Source organism: Pinus tabuliformis, chromosome 4_2 (genome assembly GCF_031772625.1).
Source record: "Pinus tabuliformis cultivar Carrire ecotype Pingquan chromosome 4_2, CPIR1, whole genome shotgun sequence".
Classification (NCBI taxonomy): Eukaryota; Viridiplantae; Streptophyta; class Pinopsida; order Pinales; family Pinaceae; genus Pinus; species Pinus tabuliformis.
In genome coordinates, this window is record NC_142304.1 from 80,384,708 (window position 1) to 80,409,227 (window position 24,520).

Below are 24,520 nucleotides of genomic sequence, written 5' to 3' on the forward strand. Positions count from 1 at the left end.
TTGCTTGTTTCCACATAATTAAATGTATTATTATGTTTATTATTCTTATCCTTATACCCACATTTGTAAGCTGCCATATAACCATTCACTTTATTTATTTATTTATTTTTTTGTTCAGACTGGTGGTTGTGAAAACAACTGACAGATTGGAAAACAAATGTAAAAAAAAAATTAAAATAATTGATATTACCATACAATTTCACATGATTTCGTTAGGTTCCACACTATTATGGAGACAACTTCTCTAGTGTGAGTATTCATTACATCCATGCAAATATGCTACAAGGTGGAGAATCATGCATTTAGTGATTTTTTTATTTATACTAACTAGAAGGATAACCCTAATAATGACATTGATAAAAGTGTTCTAAAAATAATAAAAAAATTGAAATGATGGAAATTACTCTTTCTATGCGGTATCCCTAGTCTAGACCCTTTGCTAGCCATTGGTGTGCTTCTATAGATACAATAACAGGTTTGAAACAAGCATGCATCTCTTTGATTACAATTTCAACTTTCATGTATATGTTTCAAACTTCTATATCATGCTTTTCATTGGTATGAAAATGTCGAACAATATAGGTCAATCTACCAGGAAAGATGAACTAGAGAAAGCATCTCAGTGAACTATTTATTATTGTCCTCTAATCTCATCATTTTTGTCAGGTTTAGTACAATCATTGGTGATTTAGTGGTTCTTTACATTTGATCAATATTTTTTAAGGATGTTATCCATTCTTGAAGTTTTCTACTTTCATTATATGTCACAAGTTAATGGTTTCACAGATACAAACTCATATGGAAACTTCATTTCCTTCTTTTGCATAGATGTTTTGCAAATACGTGGAAGTAACAACATGATCTTGGTTTCACCTTGCATTATATTTTACTATTGGTTTTGTTTCATTTCAAATACAATTTCTCTTTTACCTTTCATATTTCCCAATCTTGCAACAACAAGACAATTGCATTTAGCTAGGAAATTTCAACAAAAAAATTCACCAAATAACTATACAAATATGGTTGAAATAATTGATGTTGAGATTTACCAATTGAAAAAACAGTGCAACAATGATTCCATTATTAATGATGTCTTGAACACCAACAATCTTTTAGGCTTCAAGCATTTTCATTTACTTTAGGTGATTGTCTTTTCAATGCAAATTAAGTTCTTTTGCATTTTAATTATTCATCCATTGAATTGTGGAATGGCACAATAGACCACTTCTTAATTTTCCTCTAACAAAGTCACATAGAAGCAATAAAATCATTTGATTATGAGTTAGCACCTGATTTCCTATATCAACTTCATGGAATTCATGACGTCGAAACATATTTGCATAGAATGCGTCTTTTTGCTTCAAATGGTCCTAGCCAAAACAAATGAGGACTATGGGGGTATACATTTTCCATACGTTGGTTGGCCAAATGGTTGAATTTATCAATAAGAATATAGTTAATCACAAAAAAAATTGTATTTTCTCTCTAGTTCGAATGAATATACAAACCCATTGCATATATTGTTCCATGATACGAACCCTCTTAATGGACACTACGAACCATTATTGTATAAAAAAATAGTCGAATCCATTGTAACATGCAATGATGCCTATCACCTTTCTACAAAGATATACAAAAATATTGGCAAAGGATGATTGATAAAATGCAAGTCCGTGAATTGCATAAAGGAACAAATACTATATCTACTTGTGGAGATAACATTTTCTCTACACTTTGTCATTGGTAGCACTTGAATTTGATATAGAATCCTTAATACTTTACATTGTGCAATCCTTCTGCAATGCACAAGACGCATTACATTGTTTACAAAAACATATATCAAATGATATCATAAAAATTTGCGAATTGGTAAGGATACCTTATTAATATGGCAATGCCATATGAAAAAGCTAAGGTTGAAGAAGGGTCATTTTGTTTTCAATGGGAAACAATAATATTCAAAGTAAACATACAAGAATGCTCCTCTGTAACTAGGATCATTGTAAATTATTTCCCATGCAACACCAATTCAAATAAAACATACAATATAGTGTGATTTTAAACAAACTCGTTGCACACCCATCATACACCTTTGTCAATAGATGAACATGGAAACAAAAATAATGTACATTGTAAAATGGTGTGAATAGAAACAACCTCTTTGCACATGGAACATGGAAATATGTTGAAAAATGTCCATAGGCATTGAGACACACTACACTATTGTATGATGCTAATGAGAAAATATAGAAACAATAGGATCATTGTCCATATATTAAAACAAGTATTGCATTTAGAAACAAAAAACCATAAAAAAATCATGCAAACAAAAGTTTTAGAGTCAACATCACCTAGACAAGATACAAGACACACCTGAGAAGAAATGTCCAATATGTAAACAATTGCAATTTCAAAAGGATATGAGGAACATTGGAAAAGACTTAGAACAAATATATTTATTTGAAAACCATTTAACTTTCCCAAGAAAGTACTATGCAAGTTTGCAAAAGAGAACTTCAAAATGGAAAATTGCCACAATTTTCTTCACCTGAGAACATTAGATGAAACATACCATTTATGGTTGTAGTTGCACTCTCAAAACTTGAAGAACGTGTCATAGCATTAAGAATTTCATTTGCACAAATAAGAAAATGGAGGCAGAAACAATCACAAATGAGCTTTAATAGGAATGATTATCAATGTTCTTGTCCAAATAGACATTGTTCAAATTGCATTACCATAATTTATGGAAGGCACAACAATAGTTGTTGTTGCATTGAAACGATGATTGGAATGCAAAACTTCATTTCAAACAGGAAAAGTTTGTGTGCACAATGTCATGAAAGCATTGAAAGAATTATGTTCTCAACACTTTTATAGAGTTGAAAATATATTCATAAATAGAAATTGGGATAACATCCTACAATCAATTGTTTTGAACGCTCTAATTGAAAATGTTTACATTGAACAAAAAAGTGAAACAAGTAGCAATTCAGAAAATGAAACATTGACTAAAACATTGGTGCATAAATACATAGGGTCCCAATGCATCATTATTTGCAAGATAGGTTGATTGAGCTTGCTCTAGCTGAAGGGAAACAACCACTTGGAATTTTCAGAGACAAATATGCAGAGGAAATAAATTTCCCAACTCTTTTTTTTGGACACACACGTGATAGTGAAATTGTAGAAATATTTCGTTTTAAAAAAAAAACGGAATGGGAATTAATGCACTATAGTGGTTATTTTTCTTACCATACAACTAGTTTGTTTTTCAAAACATTGCATATAATAATTAAAAAATTCCTTTCATGCATTTCAATACGAATCAGAAAAGGGAAATTAAAATGAAGAGAGTTACTACCAAAAGATGTTAAATACAAACCAAACTTGGAGAACCCTCTTAAAAGTGACATTGGTTGCATGGACTTCAAGAACATAAGACTTTCTCCTGATTTCCTACAACAAATGGAAAAAACATTATTTAGCATGATATGTCAACAAGGCCCACAGACTTTATTTGTCACATTTACAAGCGTAGAACATCGATGGACTCCATTGATCAATACATTAACTAGATTACACGACAAAAGAGAAAACATATTGAAACAATAGAATATTGTAACATTGACTTTCTAATAAGAAAGAATCTAGTAACTTGTACTTGTTATTATAGGCATAAGATTAATGATCTAAGGAAAATGATATCTCAAGGAAAAACATTATTTGTAGAGATAGTGGATTACTACTTTGTAACCGAATTCAAAAATAGAGGAAGTGAACATGAACATGGGTTGTTAAGGGTAGAAAATGCACCAATATATGGAGTCAATGGTAACTTTGATGTTGAAAACTTTGTCAACAAGTGTTAAACTTGTAACAAATACCACCTTGATCTAAAGCGAACACCACCATACAAAAATTTGTAAAAAGAAAAAAGGCACGCATTATAGATACAATTTCCCAATGCCCCCCGTGAGAAGCATGAAATTTATGCAACCAATTGGTTTGGTAGGTGACACATTAAACAAAAAAGAAAAATTACTATATAGCATCTTGGAAAAGAAACAATATGATAGCAACACTATTTTTGACCAATTTTTGGATGAATTACATTTAGCCGAATCTAATTACATCCTAGTAATACAAAGTACATTGACACAACCAATGATTCTATTGGAACGAAAACCCTCTCACATTTGGAACAATATCTTTGCAAATAATATGCCGCAACTATGGAATGCAAATACTAATGCCCAATTTTTCCTTAATTCATATGTAGTTGCATCATATTGCACATCTTACATAAAAAAAAGTTGACAAATTGCATTTAAAAGGATACGAAGAGAACATGAAAAGAGAAAAATAAATGTTATCGAAAGTGTTCATTGGGAAATGATTTGCTTAATATTCAACAAATATAATCTCAAAAAGTAGACCATATAACACTTTATCTTCCATTGAATCATAGTTCATGAGAATGCATATTTATAAACAGAACGCCAATGGATGAATGTACATTTATCCTCAAACCATTGTTTCTACTAAAACAGGGAGATGGCAACTCTAAAAATGTGATGTGTAATTCAATTATGTATTATTATATTGGTCAACCTCATGCCATTAAGTATATATGCCTTGCTGAGTTTGCCTTAATATACAACGAAAATGGCACACCCATTTCAGAAAGGAAAATACCAAAAGTGATATGGTTCATCAGATACAAAAAGCACATTGACTATGAAAACTATTGTAGGGAGAAGCTTTTGGTATATTCCCCATTTGAAAAAAGCTAGAGTACATTGAAACAAAACTTGCTATCATGGGAGTCTGCTTATATCTTACATGCAAACACAATAACAATAAATGAATATAATTTCACATATAATATCAACCCACTATGGGGTGATTTAGAAAATTCCATTAAAGAGATCCAAAATATCTCCAAAAATCACATTGATACAATGAAGAGCAACATCCATGAACATGTTAGAAAAAAAATGATTTGGAAATAGAATATTAATGTTGCCATCACCATGAAAAAAGAAGACAATTAAGTATGGGATTCCATTTGTCAAAGCACCCATTTCTGCTTGAAAATGTAGAATATCGCAAATTGAGAAGAATGCTCAATGGAGAACAAGAAGAAGTTATCAAATACATTGCAATGAAACATGTATGAACATAGGCAAACCATTGTATTTATTCCTAACTGGACAATTCATAACTGGGAAAACATTTATGGAAAAATTAATAGTCCAAATGCTCATGTGGCTTTATGATGCACACCATTCAACTAGTCCTTTGAAACGAAAGGGGTTGATACTAGCATACACATGATAAGTTGCATATAATGCATGTAGTACAATGGTACATTATACATTGTTTATGCATTTTAAAAATTATACCCCCATGCCCCTTAGCAATAAAACATTAGATGTGCTTAGAAACATTTACCATGAATTGAGAGTAGTTTTCATTGATGACGTTTCCTTGCTTGGAAGTCGTTTCTTGTTTGGCATTGATGATTGATTGAGAAAAATTAAAAATGTCCAAACAAAATATTTTGGAAATGTTGATATGATGTTTTATGGTGATCTCTATCAAGCACAATCTATACAATATTCCTTGATTTGAACAACCTATTGTCAACAAACAACCAATCCCATATGACTTCTGGCAAGAAAATGTAAAGTGCTATGAATTGCATATTACAATGAGCTAGACATAAGAGAAATTAATCTCAATATTGAATATAATGCGAATAAACACTCAAACATAAGATGATTTGGCATACTTGGACACAAATTGGGTTAGACTTGCACCTATCGACCCTGCTTTCCCCTATCTTTCTTTTTTTAAATAAATATGTCATTGTGAACAACAAGAAGATGATGTCCATTTTTTCCAGTGACAAAATTTTCATCAATGCAATCGACCAAGAAGAAGAAACCCATGATGATTTCCCTTCCCATTTACATACAACAACATTGCCATCACAAATAGTCGTAAAATTAGATATGTTAATTAAGAACTATGTTGGAAATTACGATTCACAAGATGACATCATTAAGGGGGTAGATGGAATCATTAAAACATATAGAAAAACAAACAAAATTTATGTCATATGGATCAAGTTCCTCACTGCAAACATAGGACATCGCCAAGCCAAAAATTTAGCTCACTTTTTTAATGATGAGATTTGCCAAGATTGGATCCCCATATTGTGAATAGAAAAACCAATAACACTACTAGTAAAAATAGGCCATATCAAAATATGAAAACAGTTCCTTGTTCAATTCGCATGTGCACGCACATTCCATAAATCGCAAGGCCTTACACTAGACAACCTTGCATTTGATCCTACTGAAATATGGACTCATGTATTAGCCTATACAACTTTTTCTCTTATTAGGAACATGCAATCCTTGTTCCTATTAAAACCTATAAAGAAAGAAACCTTCAAAGTTATGCAGAAAATGACAACTAAAATGGACCGTCTACGACAAATTGCAAAATGGGAACTAGATTATAATTATCAATCTTTGCATAGACACTCATGCACATCAGTTCTCTCTCTAAACACTCGCAACCTAGAAACCTATATCAACAATGTGCTCAATGACTATGATCTAATGGAGGTTGACATTTTATGTTTAGAGGAGACATATTTAAAATGACATGTTGTAACAAAAGTTCAAAACCTTCAATTACATATCAAGTCATAAAAGATATGGATTACTCATATGTTTCAAAGAGACCATAAGAATTTTTGAGCATATGCAGTTTCAAGAAGACAATGTAGAATCACTGATAGAAAATATAATTCTCCATGGAATGCATATTACAATTGTTAGTGTCTATGCAACACCTTATGCCACATTTCCTAATATACTATATATTCTTGAAAAAATATTTTGCAATATATATTTTGCTAAACCAATACTCATCATAGGAGATTTCAATGTTAACATGTGTCAAAGTGACAATATAAAAAAGACACTAAAATACTATACGCATAGTCACAACCTCCATTTCCTTTTGGATACAAATACCTATGCACCCACGTCTCTTATTGATCATGTATAGTCTAACATAACACACAACCACACGATCTTCAAGCTAGATACATATTGGTTAGATAATGACACAATTTGTCTCATAATGAACCATATATATGCACATGAATCATAAAACATATTGAATTTTTCTCATATCTACAATTAACATCGCTTTTTTTTGTTTCCATTGAAACTTAAGTATTTATTAATATTTTTTGCAAGCATCCTTTTACATTCATATCCAAAGAAGCTTTTAATGCAATGTCCTTTGTGTTATAGAACCAAAATGGATCAAAGTTGCAATGACCAAAAATGCAAAATGAAAGTACCTACAAATATTGTTTCTACTTCTCTTTGGTTCCTCTTTTCCATAGATATACATATGTTGTTGATAACATAATAATAAAAAAAGCCGCTCTGTTCCCAATTGAACATATCTATTTAGCAAACAAATATGAAATTGGTTTCCATGTTTCCACTGTTACTAATTTCCTTTTTTGATCATTATCATTTGAAATGCAACAAATACCTTGTAGCCTTTAGCAGAAAAGCAATACATCATCAGAACAAAAACAAAAAATTGCAAAAAGAACCAACAAGGCAAGTCAATCTATGCCCATAGCTTATTTGCATATGTCACATATGTAATATACACATCAACATTTTTTTCCTTGTAATTGACTTTGCTTGACATGCCCACTATTTATGCACAATCCAAATGCATCATCAACCATTCCAATATCAATTGAAGAATTAAACATTTGCAAAACTTGAAAATTATTCCATGGCAATGTCATGGTTTTTAACAACACATTTTTGGGCAAAGCACAAAAACATCGTCAAATACTATGTGCATATCTAACTGATCAACATGGATTGATGACGATCACATTGGTTATTCCAAGTGAGCTCATTGAAAAAAAAAAAAAAAAAAAACCAGAATATATTTCCAGCAAAAGGAATTGAAGTGACAAATTTCCAGATTTTACCCAAAAAAAATGGTCGTGGCGATTGTGACCATATTCTATTGTTAAAAAATATAAGCTTTGTAGAAAACATCAAGCTAGTTAGTACATAATAAAAATTTGTTCCCAATGTAAAAATAAAACAATTGGGAGAAAAAATAAAAACATTCCCAAAAGGAACAATTGTAGCTCTTGTAACAACAACTCAAAACATTGATCTGCAATATACATTACAATTAGAAATGGAAATTTTGAAGATGATAAGGTAACAGTAACATGCTCACCCTTGCATCGTTTACCCATGAATCTTATGAGTTTCACTTTATTGTTTGTATGCAATGTCAACAATAACATTTTCATCCTTTAGGCTTTATATCACAACTACAACTATTTGAAAACTTTGCGCCTATTTACAATGAAATGTCATAGAAGTTGCAAAATGGAAATATGCCAATTATTTTCTTAAAAGCATTACAAAAAGAAAATACCTCAAGAAAAAATCATTTTGTACAACGCGGGCCACATTCATCACACATTTGAACATTGAGATAGAACAAGATTTTAATAAAATAATTGACATACAAATCTAGGTAAGTACATATATAAGAATCCACTCATCCTACATGTTCAGTTGTCTCTACGATTACTTATTTTTCATTATATATATATATATATTGACTAGTCTTATTTTCTAACATCTGCAAGGAACATTTTTAGTTTCAAGTGCATACTATACACCATTTGAACATGTTTGTGCACTCTGCTGCAGTTGCCCAATATTACCATCTGCAGTGATAGAAGATATGTCAATCTTTTGCATTCAATGCAAACAAAAAACCCCTATTCTCTATCTACATTATGTCAACTGCATTATAAGAACTCCTGATAATAGAACCTTGCAATGTTTCCTTAGAAACAAACTAGTTATAAAGCAGCTACTACCTACATTAGTTCAAATGTCTTACCAATAATATCTGGGAAAAAAAAAAAAAAAAAACAAAAAAACAAAAAAAAAAGACAAAAAAAAAACAAAAAAAAAAACAACAACAACAAAAACAAAAAACAAACAAACAAACAAACAAAACAAAACCAATATGTGTTGCATGATCATCAAATTCATGGTCTTTTCACTCTAAATGGCAATAATGAGACTCTGAATGGTGACAATAGCAACAAGAAAAACAAATCTAGTCAGAGCTTCAACTAGAAACTTTGTCTTCTCTCCTTAAGTATCATCCGAATTCTTTGACTTTCACTTTTTAGTCATATAATGAAATTCTTCAGTTTTCTATTTATGCAACCATGATAAGCATTTTGTATTACTTTTTATTCTTGTAGGGTTGGATAAACTTCATAAACAATACTCTTATTATGTCTATGTTGTCCGAATATTACAGATTTTAAGCATCAATGCTGAAAGGAAATGGAATATGAAAACGAATAGTTCCAAATTTTATGTTTCATACTTGATCAAGAATACAAACGCTTTATTTGTACTATGTTCATCTATGAAAAAATTTATACTTCAAAATAATTTTTACTATGTTTCCAGAGTTTCATCATATAGATCAGATGGATTTTTATTTGTGGATAGTGATTTTACTCTAACAATATTTTTACGTTTTTTTTTCATATATCTTTTGACAATTGTCACCTATAATAATTTTAATATTATGTTATTGCATAGGACATGCAATAATGGTTTTTTTCAAAATTTATTTATACTAAAATGTTACATGTGACTATTGCATATGGGAAAGTATTTTTAGCTATAAGATTATTGATGTTTTGATATGTTACATGGTTGTTGTAGGTAATAGCTTCATTTTAATAGTAATTTTTGCTTCGTGTTGCTTGCTAGTGTTATTAATTTGTCTTCTATGAAATAAGTAGAAGTTGCAAGTGGTTAACATCTTCCATTGTTTGTAATCCACAAATTTTACCACCAATGTTTTGCAATATGGGATTATTCTCTGAAAATGCAATTTAAATCCAGTAATTAAATGCCAAAAGCTCCATCTCTCTTAAGAGCATAAAATATCATGATCATTGCGTCATCTTTAAACATGTGATAGGAAATATATACCTTCATGCTATTACTTTGATATCTCTTTAAATTACCAATTTTTTCTAAGTCTGTCAAGTTATCAAATTTTTTGATTTTCTTTTTATGACCCAAGTTTGCTTATGGGTTTATTTTCCTTTGAAACATCTTCGCTATGAAAACCATATTCTTATTCACCTGTACAAATTCCCTTTAGATTCCAAAAAAAACTCTCGGAAGATATAAACAAATATGTTTACACTCATTGAAATTAAAAAGAATGGGACAAAGAGGATAAATAACTTATAAATTATCCTGAATTTGGCTTTGCATAAGTTTTTGTTACGACATGGAATATAGGTCAATTTAATGTGAACCTTAAGACAAAAAATGTGAATGAATGAAACATCATACAAACCATTGCCAACAAAGCTTATGATTAGCACAAATAAACATGCATCTGGAACTTATATAACTTATATGTTTTATGTGTTAGGTTTGGTTAGAATTTTGTGTTTTTCCGTCGAGTTGTTTTCCTTGTTTTGTACTTTATTTTTTCAAAGGGTAAAAAAAAAATTAAAAAAAATATATTATTATAATTAATGGTACCTTGTCATAATGAATGAAAAATATAAATGTTGATGTTAAATAAGATCACTAATTTTTGTAAACATTCATTCAAAAATATAACACTTGTCACACTTATTTATTTATATTAATTGTGATTCATCATTGCAATTACTATCCCTATTTGAGTGTCTTTCATTCCTCATTTCTTAATCTCTTGTGAGGCATTTTTTATTTGGATTATTTGAAATGCTTCATTGATTATCTTGATTTTGTTCACTCTCTTTATCTTCTATATATGAATATATAAATAAAATATAGTAATTATATCTATATTTTCATTATAATACACATCATTCTATGTGATAATAGACTTACAATTATAGTCAAGTTCAAACATAATCATTATAGATATGTTTGAACTTATGTTTCATTCTATATGGAAACATATCTTTTGTTGGATCCACTCTATAAAAAATGCTTTGCTTGAGTTATACTTCGAGTATTTAAACAACATAACTACTTACAAACCATTACATTTATCATTGATATTACAACATATACTCACAATCAATACTTAAAATATGCTTAGATGTCTCTTCCTTGTAGATAAGCACCTTGTAGAAACATCAACAAACATTTATAAATTAATTAAAATATAAAAATTACTAAAAAATATATATATATATATATATATATATATATATATATCAAAAACCAATATAATCAACTAATTAACTAAGTATATAAATCAATACGAAGTATGGGATGGTTCAACAAGATGGTTGTTGGAAATTCTCTTCTAGTTAGGCATAATGTAAGGGGAATGCATTGTGGAATGTGGAATAATAAGAATTTTACTATGGATGCTTTAGGGAGAAATGAAAACCAGAGTCGGTGGAAGCAAAAATGAACCAAAGTCGGTGGTGGGTTTGATTTTGAGAGAACCGAATCCATTACATAGGATCTATCTCTATAGGTATATCTCGTACTGGAGGTTTCTAGGGCTATAGGTGACTTGTTATTGCACTTATATTCTAAATTGGATTTGTATATAGGTTCCTCGTTGTTTTCAAAACGGAGGGTTTCATCAAGAAATGACCTCCAAGGTGGAAGGGGCTCCCCCCTCTTTCCAAAACATTCTCACAGGAAAAGGGTCTAACGACGCTTTGAAAGGGGAATATGAAGGTGGTCCATTAGGATCTTAGTACTCTCTTGTGTTGGGTTATTTATGAAAGAATGGATTGCGGGGACAATGTGTACCCAAAGCCCTACAAAACTCGAAATTCACAATTCCAGCGAACTATCTGGACATTAGAGGAAAATAATGAGATATCATGCTTTTATCTACAAGTTTATTGGGATTTGGTTGACATAAAAGGAGATCGAACATTTTATACAAGCAAATTGGAAGCCTAATGGAGAGGTACGTTTGTGAATATGCCCTAAAAGCTTTTTCCATCATCTTTTTGAATCTAGAAGACAAAGATCACATTTTTTAAGGAAGGCCTTATTTTCTAAATAATGCAAGACTGTACATAAGGCACTAGGAAACTTGTTTTAACTGAGCTAAGGAGGAATTTACAGCAACCCCAATAAGGGTTAGGTTGTACTCCTTACCAGTTGAATTTTGGTTGTTGGATATTTTCGAAGGCATAGGCTAGGTCCTGGGTCATTTTGTAAAGGTATCGGATGTTACTGAAAGGGGGAGGAATATTTGATATGCTTAATTATGTGTGTATATAAACATCTCACAACCATTTCTAGATTCCATAGAATTGGATTACCAGGGCGAGATCTAGAAACAACCCTTGTATTACGAGAATGTATCATTCTATGTAGACTTTACCATGAATATGTTCACCTATTTCATTAGTTTCCTTTGAAGAAGAAGGAACATAATCGGGGTGGCTCAATGTTTAAAGAGGGATTTACAAGAGTCACCAATCAGCGACGCAATCAAAGGAATAAAACCACTATGAATAGAAGGGGATCTGAGGAAAATAATTGTTTTTTTGTTTTTCAAGCTCTGGAGGAGGATAATCAAGATTTTGAGGCAACCCATTTGGAAATAATTCCATCAGAGCACACCCATGAAAAGGTGGCCTTGAACCGTAAAATGGGTGTGGAAGAAAACCTATAAGCAGGGTATGATCTTCTAGAACTATCGAGTTTGGAGGAAGTAGTTCCTCTCTTAGATAATAACATATAAGACCTATCAGAAGAAGAACAAACATTGGCCACCATGGTAAATGAATGGGATGCCAAGGAACTTTCTGATCTTCCCAAAGAGGAGAAGGAAAGGTATTACAAAGCTTATATTCATTGGAAATCAAAGAAACAAACAATTCCTCGAGCTAAATCTTTCCAAGCATTTAAAGATAAGGGGAACATTTGTTTATCAAAAGAACTACATAAAGTGCAAAAGAAGTAGAACACCATACCAAAGTGAGAAGTTAGGCAACATATGGGTACAACTTACAATAACTTAAAATAGGTAGTAGTCAATCGGGATAAGGGCTTGTGAAGTGCCTTCACATAATTAATGAAAATCCTCTCCTAGAATAATAGAGGACTCAATAACAGAGGTAAACAACGATACCTTATAGATCAAATTAAAATGGAAAACCTAGAAATAATAATCTTACAAGAAACGAAATTGATAGAGGAGAAAATGATTAACATAACTGGTTTTTTCTGGAAAGGATGTGAGCACACCTTCGACAGCTACAGGGAATGCATGAGGGATTTCATTTTGGTGGAACCATCAATTGGTGCTATTTCGGGAATGGTTCGCATCCTCTAGAATTTTGACACACAATTTTCGATATGTGGGAACAAAAGAAAATGTATTCCTTTCAGCGGTGTATGGTCCCTCAATCCCCTTAGAAAAAATACATTTTTTGAAGCAAATTTAGGAGACTAAGAAGCTTATATGATAAACATTTTGGATAGTAGGTGGCAATTTTAACATCACAAAATCATTGTAGGAGAAAAATGGTGGCTACGGTAGGTTGGATCTTATCTCAGTGTTTTTTGAGGAAATGTTAGACTCTCTCCTTTTGGTTGACATTCCCATAATCAATGGTTATTACACCTGGAATAATCATAGGAGGGGATCAAATTAGATATCTTGTCGATTAGACAAGTTTTTTTTATCGATAAATCTTATTCAAAAAGACTTGTTCATAGAAGCCTCTATACTGTTGTTATGGGCTCTTATCATTGGCCAATCATGTTAGAAATTGATTTTAGAAATTGGTTCCAATCTGAAGGTTTTGTGAATCTACTTAAGACTTGGTGGGAAGATATAATAGTTGAAGGTCACACCAAGATGAGAGTTTTCAAATTAAATTTGAAGAAGTTAAAACTCTGACTCAAAAGATGGAATAAGAGAGGGTTTGGGAATATTTTCACTGATAAGCATGAATTGGAAAGTAAGATGTCATCAATCCAACAAAAGATTATATGGGAAGGCAAATGCACTGAGTTAGTAGTGGAGGAGGTAGACACCTTTGTAAAGTTGGAAGATAGGAGGAAGCAAGAGGAGATTCTTTGGAAGAAAAAGTCTCGTATTTAGTGGCTAAAGGAAGGGGATCACAACACTAAATTATTTCATAATTCTATGATCCAACATCGAGTACATAATAGAATCTTATCCATTAATGACAAGGATGGTACGAGGCATTCGTCACAACATGGCATAGAAGGGGAGTTGGTTAACTATTTTACAGAATTATGGACCAAGGTTATTCCAAATTCCCATTCTATGATCTGTACTACTTCAGTTCTAAACCATATGCCCAAAATGATAAGCAAGGGAAAAAACAAAGCATTAATGAGACTTATTTCCTTATCATAATTTGAAGCAGTAATTATAAATATGCTAAAAAACAAGGCTCCAGGACAAGATGGATTTACAACGGAATTCTATCATGCTTGCTAGAGTTTCCTAGAAAAAGAAGTGCATGAGATAGTGGAAGAGTCACGAGAGACTAGAAACATACTCTCAACCTTGAATGCAACATTTATAACGTTAGCACCCAAGTCAAAGAAATCATAGATTCTGGAGGGCTTTAGAACCATAACATTATGTAATATAATTTATAATATTATATCTACATTGATAGTACATAGAATGAAGCCTTTTCTTTCAAACTTGATCTCACCAGCTCAAGCGGGGTTTGTATAAGGTAGCCAATATTACGGATGGAATCATAGTAATGCGGGAAATACTAAACTCACTTAAATGGACCAAGCACCTAGGTATGTTTATAAAGTTGGATGTGTCTAAACCTATGAGATAATTAGTTGGTATTTCTTATTAAAATTCCTACAAGAATTTGGGTTTTATGAGCCTTGGTTGGAGTAGGTGGGATCTCTTATTTCGATGGTTTTCTTTTCAATCATGGTCAATGGATCACCCTCACAGACCATTCACCCTTCCAAAGGTATCCAACAGGGTGATCCACTATCTCCATTCCTCTTCATTATAGCTATGGAAGGTCTCGGGAGAATGTTTCAAAAAGATGGGGAATCAGATTATATATATGGTCTTCGGTTGTACGGGAAGGAATTTCCTATAACGCATCTCCAGTTTGTAGATGATGTAATATTATTTGATATACCTACCAAGAGAGAGGTTTCAAGGATAGATAGGATTCTTCACACCTTTATGTCAACCTCTAGAACTATGGTGAATAAGGAGAAAACAATTTATTTATTTTTCAACTTTCTTCAACTGATGCACGAAAGGCTCTATCACACAATGGGATATAGTAAAGGTATGCTCCAAGCTAAATATTTAGGAGTAACGATAGTGTGGAACTATCACAGGGCCTCCACATGGGCATAGATATTGGAGAAAACACAACACATATGAACAATTGGTTGTTTAGGTTCTTAAATTTCCCTAATCATCTAGTTTTGACAAAAGAAGTTCTTCAAACTCTTCCAAACTGTCAACTATAGTTAATGCCAATCCCAAGAAACGTATGTCAGTCTCTCAAAATTATTTGGTCAAATTTATTATGGAAAGACCCGGTTAGCACATGTAAGTGAGCCTTGAAAGGATGGGATACAATGAGTTTAAAAAATCATATGGAGGTTTGGGACTTAGGATCCCTATTTGATCAATAAAGGTTATGAAATGAAATTGTTGTGGTTGTGGGTTCATGATGGTAACTAGGTTTGGAAGAAGGCTTGGGAAAAAAAATATTTGTCCCTTAATTCATAGCATGATAGGTTACATGTAGAAGGCATAATCAAAGATTCAAAATATAGAACTAGGCGTATGAGGCAAAAGATAAGGTAAAATGATTAACCTTTTAGGAGATAAGAGATGGTAAAACTACCTTCTTTTGGGAGGAATCATGGCAACAGAATCCACCCCTAGTTGAATGTATGAATCTTCTCGAAATAAATGAATGGACACAATCTAAAGGATTGCTTGAAGTAGTTGATTATTGGAGTCAACTGAATTCATATCTAGGGTGGTGTCTATGGAAAACACAAAATGATTAGGATAAATCGAATAACTCCTTTCCTTGGGTGGAGTTTCAACAATGTCTTCAGGGTATAAAAATACAAAATTCTGCCAAAAATGATATTTTGCGTTGGGGTAAATGACAATCAAGAACCTTTTATTTAGCTGAAGTGTATTTGATACTTCTAGGGTTACATATTCAGGTGGATAATCAAATAAGGGGTATTGTTTGGAATAAAGGAGGATGGCCCAAAGTTTCCACTTTTCTCTGGCTGATAGCAGGGGGCGTACATTAAATTGGGATTGCCTACGTAGAAAAGGACTAACTGGTCCATCAATATGTTCATTATGTCCAAAGGAAGAACAAAATGCAAATCATTTATTTATATATTGTGCTTGTTCGCAAGATATATGACAGCTTGTTAATGTTCTATTTAACCGACTCTTACCAAATTCATTGGATATCAAGACTTGGTTGATAGAATGGCATCAAGAGAAGTTTAAGAATTTGTGGGTATTGTCAGCATGGTGGGTATTTGTCGGTCTCTCCTTATGGAATTTATGGAAGGAGAGAAATATGAGGGTTTTCGATGGCAAAAGTAGACTCACTTATATGGTATATGAACAATTTTGTTCAAATGTGAGAGAATCCTTGTCAGCACATTCGCTAGAATTGAGAGAAGGGAAACATGATGAAGAAGAGGTGCTTATTTTGCAAAAACTATATCTAGAGGTAGATTCTAGACCTTCACATTACAATACAAAATATAAGACAAAACATAGAGTGTTTTTTTCAACCACCTTCCTAATCCTTCTTTGCGTTGAGCTTTGATGAAGCCTTATGAGGTTACCCAGGAAGGGCTGGTTGCGAGGGATATTGCGTGATGACAAACTAAATCTGATCCATGTTTACACTTTCTCATGTGGAGAAATGATCTAAAATCACCCCTAGGTGACCTCAGGAAATTAATGAAGGTATTACAGACTCATGTGTTGGTGTGTGTGTGTCTATGTTATCTTGTGCAATGGATCAATAAGATTGTGAAATACACAGACACTTGAAACAGTAAGAGATCACAGTAAGCAACACATAAACACAAAAAAAATTAATAAGGAGTTCACCCAATCCTCTTGGGTTACGTCTCCTGGTTCAGCCTTCAGTGGTGGCCCTTTTATTATGTTTTTAAAGCAAAGTCTTTCAATAAGGAGCTCAATCTGAGTCTCACTTGACAGAGGAGGATCAATAGGATGGCACTTGGAATTCCCAAGTCCTTAGAGTTCACAGAGTCCCCTTATCGAATTTCTACCTCAATTGGTCTCTACCTACTCGATGCTGCCCTTACTCTGATGGTCAGCTCGGCTTCTCTGTCCTCTGCAATTTTGCTTCTCTTTCTATGTCTCTCGGCCTTCGGCTTCTTCATTGCTTCTCTTCCTCACTCTCTCTGTCATCTCGTGGCTTTAAAGCCAGTTCATTCCTTTGTCTGTTCGTTTTGGCTTCCTGGCTCTCTAGATCGCCTGCCTCTATCCGCTGGGACTCCTTTTCCCTGCATCATCATTGCTACGCAACGCTTCGCAGAGAGGTGACCACCTGTCTCCTTGCGAACTGAGTGTCAGTTCTTCCTGAACGGTCATTTTTTTCCATTATTTCCTAGATGCATACGAAACGGATTCTTCTATTGATTCATCAGTCAAATCAAACTTCAAATCTTATGCATCGTAGTTTATTTCTCCCTTGGGTCCAATCATCCATCGGGTTGAACCTCTGTCGTTGATCTGGAGCCCCCAGATCCTATGGTCTTCGCTCCTGTCGCACGGTTGAGTTGCTCGACCGTTAATCCGTGATGTAAGTGGTTTCTCTCTGTCCCCGCCGCACACGCGTCACTCAGTATATGGAATCGTTGCGTCCTCAGCCAAACCCGCTTACCGCCCGAAATGCCTCCGATATTCCACCAGTTTTGAGCGTGGGACCCGCCTTGTCGGTTTTAGCGCTTTCCCATGGTTTTCTGGTTTCCCTTGTGACCGAGTGCTCGGGGCCTTTCCTTCTCGAGGGGTTTTTCCTAGCAATATGCGATTAGCACTTTTTGTATCAGAAACAACCTCCATTTCTGGGTCTGAGCTTCCCAACTGCCATTTTTGCGCCATGCGCGGTCTCCATGGGCCAACAGTCAGCGCGCTTTGACCAAAGGTCCTCGTTGTTCCATGTTGGTTGCAAATTACCATTATTTAGAGGTTATTTCTGATAGCTATAAGATTTTTCAAAGTCTTTCATTCATTCTTAACAGTCATGGAATTGTTTGAGGATCCAATTCGGATCTCGGCCTTCCCACTGGAAAAATATTTTGGACCACCAAAAGTTGGTTTTCAAGCATCAACTCAGTGAGGATACAACTTTCTCACCTATCCAATCTCTATCCATTTTGTACTTCTTGGCTTTGAACCCCCGAGCCCAATTCTGAGGTACTCAACATCTCCCCTGCGTGTTGTCCTCACCTTCCTATCTAGAACAATGTCTTCCTGTAATTCATTAAGATATTCAGGTAACAGGTCATCAATAGAAGGCAATTAACTCTGCTCTTCAGGATCTTCAATTAATGAAGGTTGAAATAGTCTCAAGCTATCTGCATTGACAACTGAGTAGATGTGCATATAAGCTGGCAAATCAAGGCGAAAATCATTCTCACCAATTTTCTCAAGGATCCTGAAAGGTCCATACCTTATTGGTTTTAGCTTTTTACCTTCACCTTGCATCCTGTATTTGCTGATATACAGCCAAACTTGATCACCAACTTGGAAACTATGCTCCATCCGATGCTTGTCATGCCTTGCCTTGTATTTGGCCTGGCTCTTTTCCAATTGTTCTTGTACTACCTGATGGATCTCTTGGATTTGTTCAGTGAACCTAGTTGCCTTGTCCACATCATTGTGTCCCTCAACTGCTGTGTCCTTACCAGAGACAAAATCCAAGGGAGACCTTGGTGTGAAACCAAAACAAGTCTCAAAATGAGATCTCTGTGTGGAAGAATGTTTGGCTCGGTTGTAGGTATGCTACACATAACACAAATGTTCATCCCAAAGCTTGGGATGCTTGCTACAATATCCCTTGAGCAACTGGATCACTGTCCTATTGACTACTTTTGTCTGGCCATGGTTTGTGGATGGAAAGTTGTGCTTTTCTTTAGTTTGGTGTCCATCAGTTCCCATAGAATTGACCAAAACTTTCCCACAAATCTAGTGTCTCGATTAGATATAATGGAAGTGGGTAATCAAAATGAACCCATACATGTTGAAAGAACAATTTTTCAGTTTGTTCAGCTGTAATCTGTTTATTACAAGGTATCAAAATACAAATTTTGTTGAACCTATCCACAATAACATATAGATAGTCATGACCTTTCCTAGATTTAGGCAGTCCTCTAATAAAGTCCATGGAAACACTTTCCAGGGATGAGAAGGAACTGGTAGTGGAGTGTACAAGCCTAGTTTCCTATTGTTGGACTTGCTTTTAGCACACATAGTACACCCTCTTACATATCTAGAAATTGTCTCGTTCATTTTTGGCCAATAAAAAAATCTTTGCAGCTATGCAACTGTCTTGCTTACCCCAAAGTGACCTGATATTAGAGGAGTGTGTGCTTCTCTAATTATCTTTACTCTTTCAGTTTGTGGAAAGCATAGCTTCCCACAATGATACAAGAGTTGGTCCTTAATATGATAATCCAATTCTTCTACTCGTTTGCCTTGATTTAAAGTTGCATATACATCTTTAAAGTCTATATCTTGAGCATATTGTTCAATGTAGATTTTATGTAATACAGAATTATGCTTAAGTATAGTAGATGCATTTATAATGGGTCTAGATAACATATCTGCAACTTTACTATGTATGCCATTTTTATATCTGATGACTAAATGAAACTACTGTAGGAACCCGATCCACCTTTAGTGTTTTGATTGTTGCAATTTAGTTTGGGAGTGTAGATGTTGAAGTGGTTGATGATCAGTATGTATAATTGTTTCTTTGCCCATTAAGTAATGTTTCCACTTTTTCACACTCTATACTAATGCATACAATTCCTTATCATATGTGGGATAATTAACTACTACAAAGTTAAATGTCTCAGAATGATAACATATGGGTTTATCGTGTTGTATCAACACTGCTCCCATGGCATAGTCACTCGCATCTATTTGGGATCTCAAACGGTCTTTGAATATCTGGCAGTGCTAGTACTGGTGATGTACTAATCTTTTCTTTCAAGGTGTCGAAGGCTTTCTGCTATTTGCCTCCCCACTGAAACACCTTGTTCAATCCTATTAAAGCATGTAAGGGAGCTGCAATTGAGGAAAAGTTAGAAATGAACTTTCTCCAATATTGTGCTGCTCCTAAGAAGCTTCTAAATTCTGTAGCTGATTTGGGTTTAGGCCAATTTACAATGACTGCAACTTTAGAGGGATCTATATTCAATTCACCATCCCCTACTATATGACCCAAATAATTCAAAGATGTTTTGCCAAATTCATATTTTGAGAGTTTAACATAAAGTTTTTCTTTTTTCAAAACATCTAATGTCTGCTTAACATGATTTAAATGTTCTTCCCATGTTTTGCTAAATATAATAATGTCATCCAGATATACAATAACAAAATCATCAAGAAAAGTTTTCAGCACATCATTCATTATTCTCATGAAAGTAGCAGGTGCATTAGTTAAGCCAAAAGGCATAACCATCCACTCATACAATCCTTGATTTGTTTTGAAAGCAGTCTTCCATGCATATTGTTCTACAAATCTGACCTGATGATATCCACTATGCAAGTCTAGCTTGGAAAAATAACAGTGTCTTGCAATTGATCTAATAGATTATCTATGCAAGGAAGGGGATAACGATTTTTTATTGTTATCTTATTCAGTGCTCGGTAATCAATGCACATTCTCCATGAGCCATCTTTCTTTCTCACCAAAATGATTGGTGACCCACATGGTGATGTGTTAGGTCTAATGAACCCCTTCTCGAGCAATTCCTGCACCTGCTTCTTGATTTATGCATTCTCTAAAGTGGACAACTTGTACATCCCAATGTTAGGCAATGGAGCATCTTGCTGCAAATTAATATCATGCACTATTTCCTTTTTGGGTGACAAACCTTTAGGTTCTTGAAACAAGATATCATACTCTGAAACAACTTTTTTCAAATTAGCTTGTTGTTTAGCATCACAGCCCTCAAATACATTGGTTTTATCAGGTTTCTTTTCCTTTACAACTATCAATAAAAATTGTTTGCATGAATTTACAATTTGTTTCATCTGCGCTGAGTTTATGAGAGTATAATTATTCTTGAGCTTATGAGCTCTTACAAAGTATTCGATTCCATCTTTAACGAGTAGATACTTGTTCTCAGCTCTATAGAAAATAGCTTTTCTGTCATACAAGTAAGGACTTCCTAAAACAATTCCACATATATCCAAAGGAATTATATCTAACTCAACCTCATCTACAATTGCTGACTCAAAAGAAAACTTAAGTTTGCATTGTCTAGTCACTTATAGTTGTGCTTTATCACTTAACCAACCTAATGGGTATGGTTTCTTGTGAGGTGTAGTCAGTAATCCCAACTTCTTTATAATTGCTTCAGAAATTAAATTTACTTGTGAGCCACTATCAAACAAAGTATCAATCTTTTGATGTTTGGAAATAACTCGAATATGGAAAAGCTCATGTCTTTTTCTCTCATTTTCTTCATCAATAGTAGATTGTGGAGAATTACTAGTAGATGCTTCAGAATTCTTACCTTTTATACCTGTGGCTGCAATGGTCGTTTCATCTCCTGAGTCTGACCCCAAATCTTTCTGAATTGCTGCAACAGTCTTCTTCTTCTTGCCCTCAAACTTCTTAGGTCTCAGCTCCGGATGCAAGATCCAACAGTGCTCATCATCACGCCCATCCTTCTTACAGTGAGTGAATGAAGACTTGCTTTTCTATGCAGTGTTGGCCTTCCTCTCTTTCCATTTCTGTTTTCTTTTCTCCTTATTCTTGCTTGCAATGGGCTTGGATGATCCTCCAACTTCTGGGTTCCCATTCTTTCTTCTAGCCTCTAGATGCGTAGCTTGAATAGATACCTCATCTATACTAGTGGGTTAAACATGAGGATAGCGTGCCTCAGGTAGCTGTGTAGACCATCGATGTACTTCAATAGAGTCTCAAGTGAGTCTAATGAGATTCCTAGAATCAAAGCTCTCTTCCTAAATTCTTGGGTGTAACTTTGTACACTTTTCCCTTTCAATTGACGAAGAGTTTGCCAGCTCATCATGGCTTGCTGCATGTAAGCCAGTGGATAGAACTGCTTTTTTATTGCAGAAACAAATTCACTCCAAACAGAAAGAGCCTTACCATGTTTCTTCATGTCAGCTTGGGTCCTGCCTTCCCACCAAACCAAGGCAATGCCTTCAAGGCGTAGGCTAGCTAGCTGAATCTTGCTCTTGTCTGAATCGTTACTCTGCACTCTACAATAAACATCAATTTGTCTGATCCAATTATCTAGCTTTTCTGCATTCAACTCTCCATCATATATTGGTAAATCAAATTTAACATCTAGTTTAATCAAAGATGCTTTCTTTTTATGTTCAGGGCTATTAGGAGGTATGAGAAGGCTTTCTTCTTTCCGTTTTCCTTTGGAGTGGTCATGGAGGAAAGATTCTTCTTCCCCCTTATCTTGTTTGGAGCCTGATGATTCCTCATCTTTGTGTTTTCTAAAATCCTTATACATTTCTTCTACCATGGACCTCATGGCCAGGAAACTATCTATAAATTGTGGGTCCGGGTCCACAGAACCTTCCTTCGACATTGTCTTCTGAGAATAGAATTTTCCAGTTTCAGGATTATTTTCGACCAACTCTCCCTCTCCTAATTTGAGCTTTGATCTAGTTAGCATTCAACAGCTAAATCCAGCACAAGCTTGTCTAACCTTAACAACCTAGAGCTCTAATACCACTTGATCTGAAATCACCCCTAGGTGACCTCAGGAAATTAATGAAGGTATTACAGACTCATGTGCTGGTGTGTATGTCTATGTTATCTTGTGCAATGGATCGATAAGATTGTGAAATACACAGACACTTGAAACAGTAAGAGATCACAGTAAGCAACACATAAACACAAAAAAATTTAATAAGGAGTTCACCCAATCCTCTTGGGCTATGTCTCCTGGTCTAGCCTTCAGTGGTGGCCCTTTTATTATGTTTTTAAAGCAGAGTCTTACAATAAGGAGCTCAATCTGAGTCTCACTTGACAGAGGATGATCTAGTAGGATGGCACTTGGAATTCCCAAGTCCTTAGAGTTCACAGACTCCCCTTACCAAATTTCGACCTCCATTGGTCTCTGTCTGCTCGATGATGCCCTTACTCTGATGGTCAGCTCAACTTCTCTGTCCTCTGCAATTTTGCCTCTCTTTCTGTGTCTCTCAGCCTTCGACTTTTTCGCTGCTTCTTTGCCTCACTGTCTCTATCAGCTCATGGCTTTCAAGCCAATTTGTTCCTTCGATTGTTCGTTTCGGCTTCTCGGCTCTCTGGATCGCATGCCTCTGTCCACTGGGACTCCTTTTCCCTGCATCATCATTGTTGCGTAATGCTTCGCAGAGAAGTGGCCACCTGTCTCCTTGCGAATTGAGTGTCAGTTCTTCCTGAACGATCGTTTTTTTCCGTTATTTCCCAGATGCCTGCGAAACAGATCCTTCTGTCGATTCATCGGTCAAATTGGACTTCAAATCTCATGCGTCATAGTTTATTTCTCCCTTGGGTCCGGTCATCCATTGGGTTGAACCTCCGCCGTTGATTTGGAGCCCCCAAATCCTATAGTCTTCGCTCCTATCGCACGGTTGAGTTGCTCGACCGTTAATATGCGATGTAAGCAGGTTCTCTCTCTCCCCACCGAAAACGCGTCACTTAGTGTATGGAATCACTGGGTCGTCAGCCAAACCTGCTTACTGCCCAAAATGCCTCTGATATTCCACAGGTTTTGAGCGCGGGACCCGCCTTGCCGGTTTTAGCACCTTCCCACGGTTTTCTGGTTTCCCTTGTGACCGAGCGCTCGGGCCCTTTCCTTCTCGAGGGGTTTTGCCCAGCGATACGCTAATCGCATATCAGAAAAAACCTCCATTTCTGGGTCTGAGCTTCCCAATTGCCATTTTTGCGCCATGCACGGTCTCCATGGGCCAACGGTCAGCGCGCTTTGACCGAAGGTCCTCATTGTTCCATGCTGGCTACAAATTACCATTATTCAGAGGTTATTTCTGATAGCTATAAGATTTTTCAAAGTTTGTCATTCATTCTTAACAGTCATGAAATTGTTTGAGGATCCAATTTGGATCAAGAAACCACAAACAATTTGGTGGGATTTTGGGC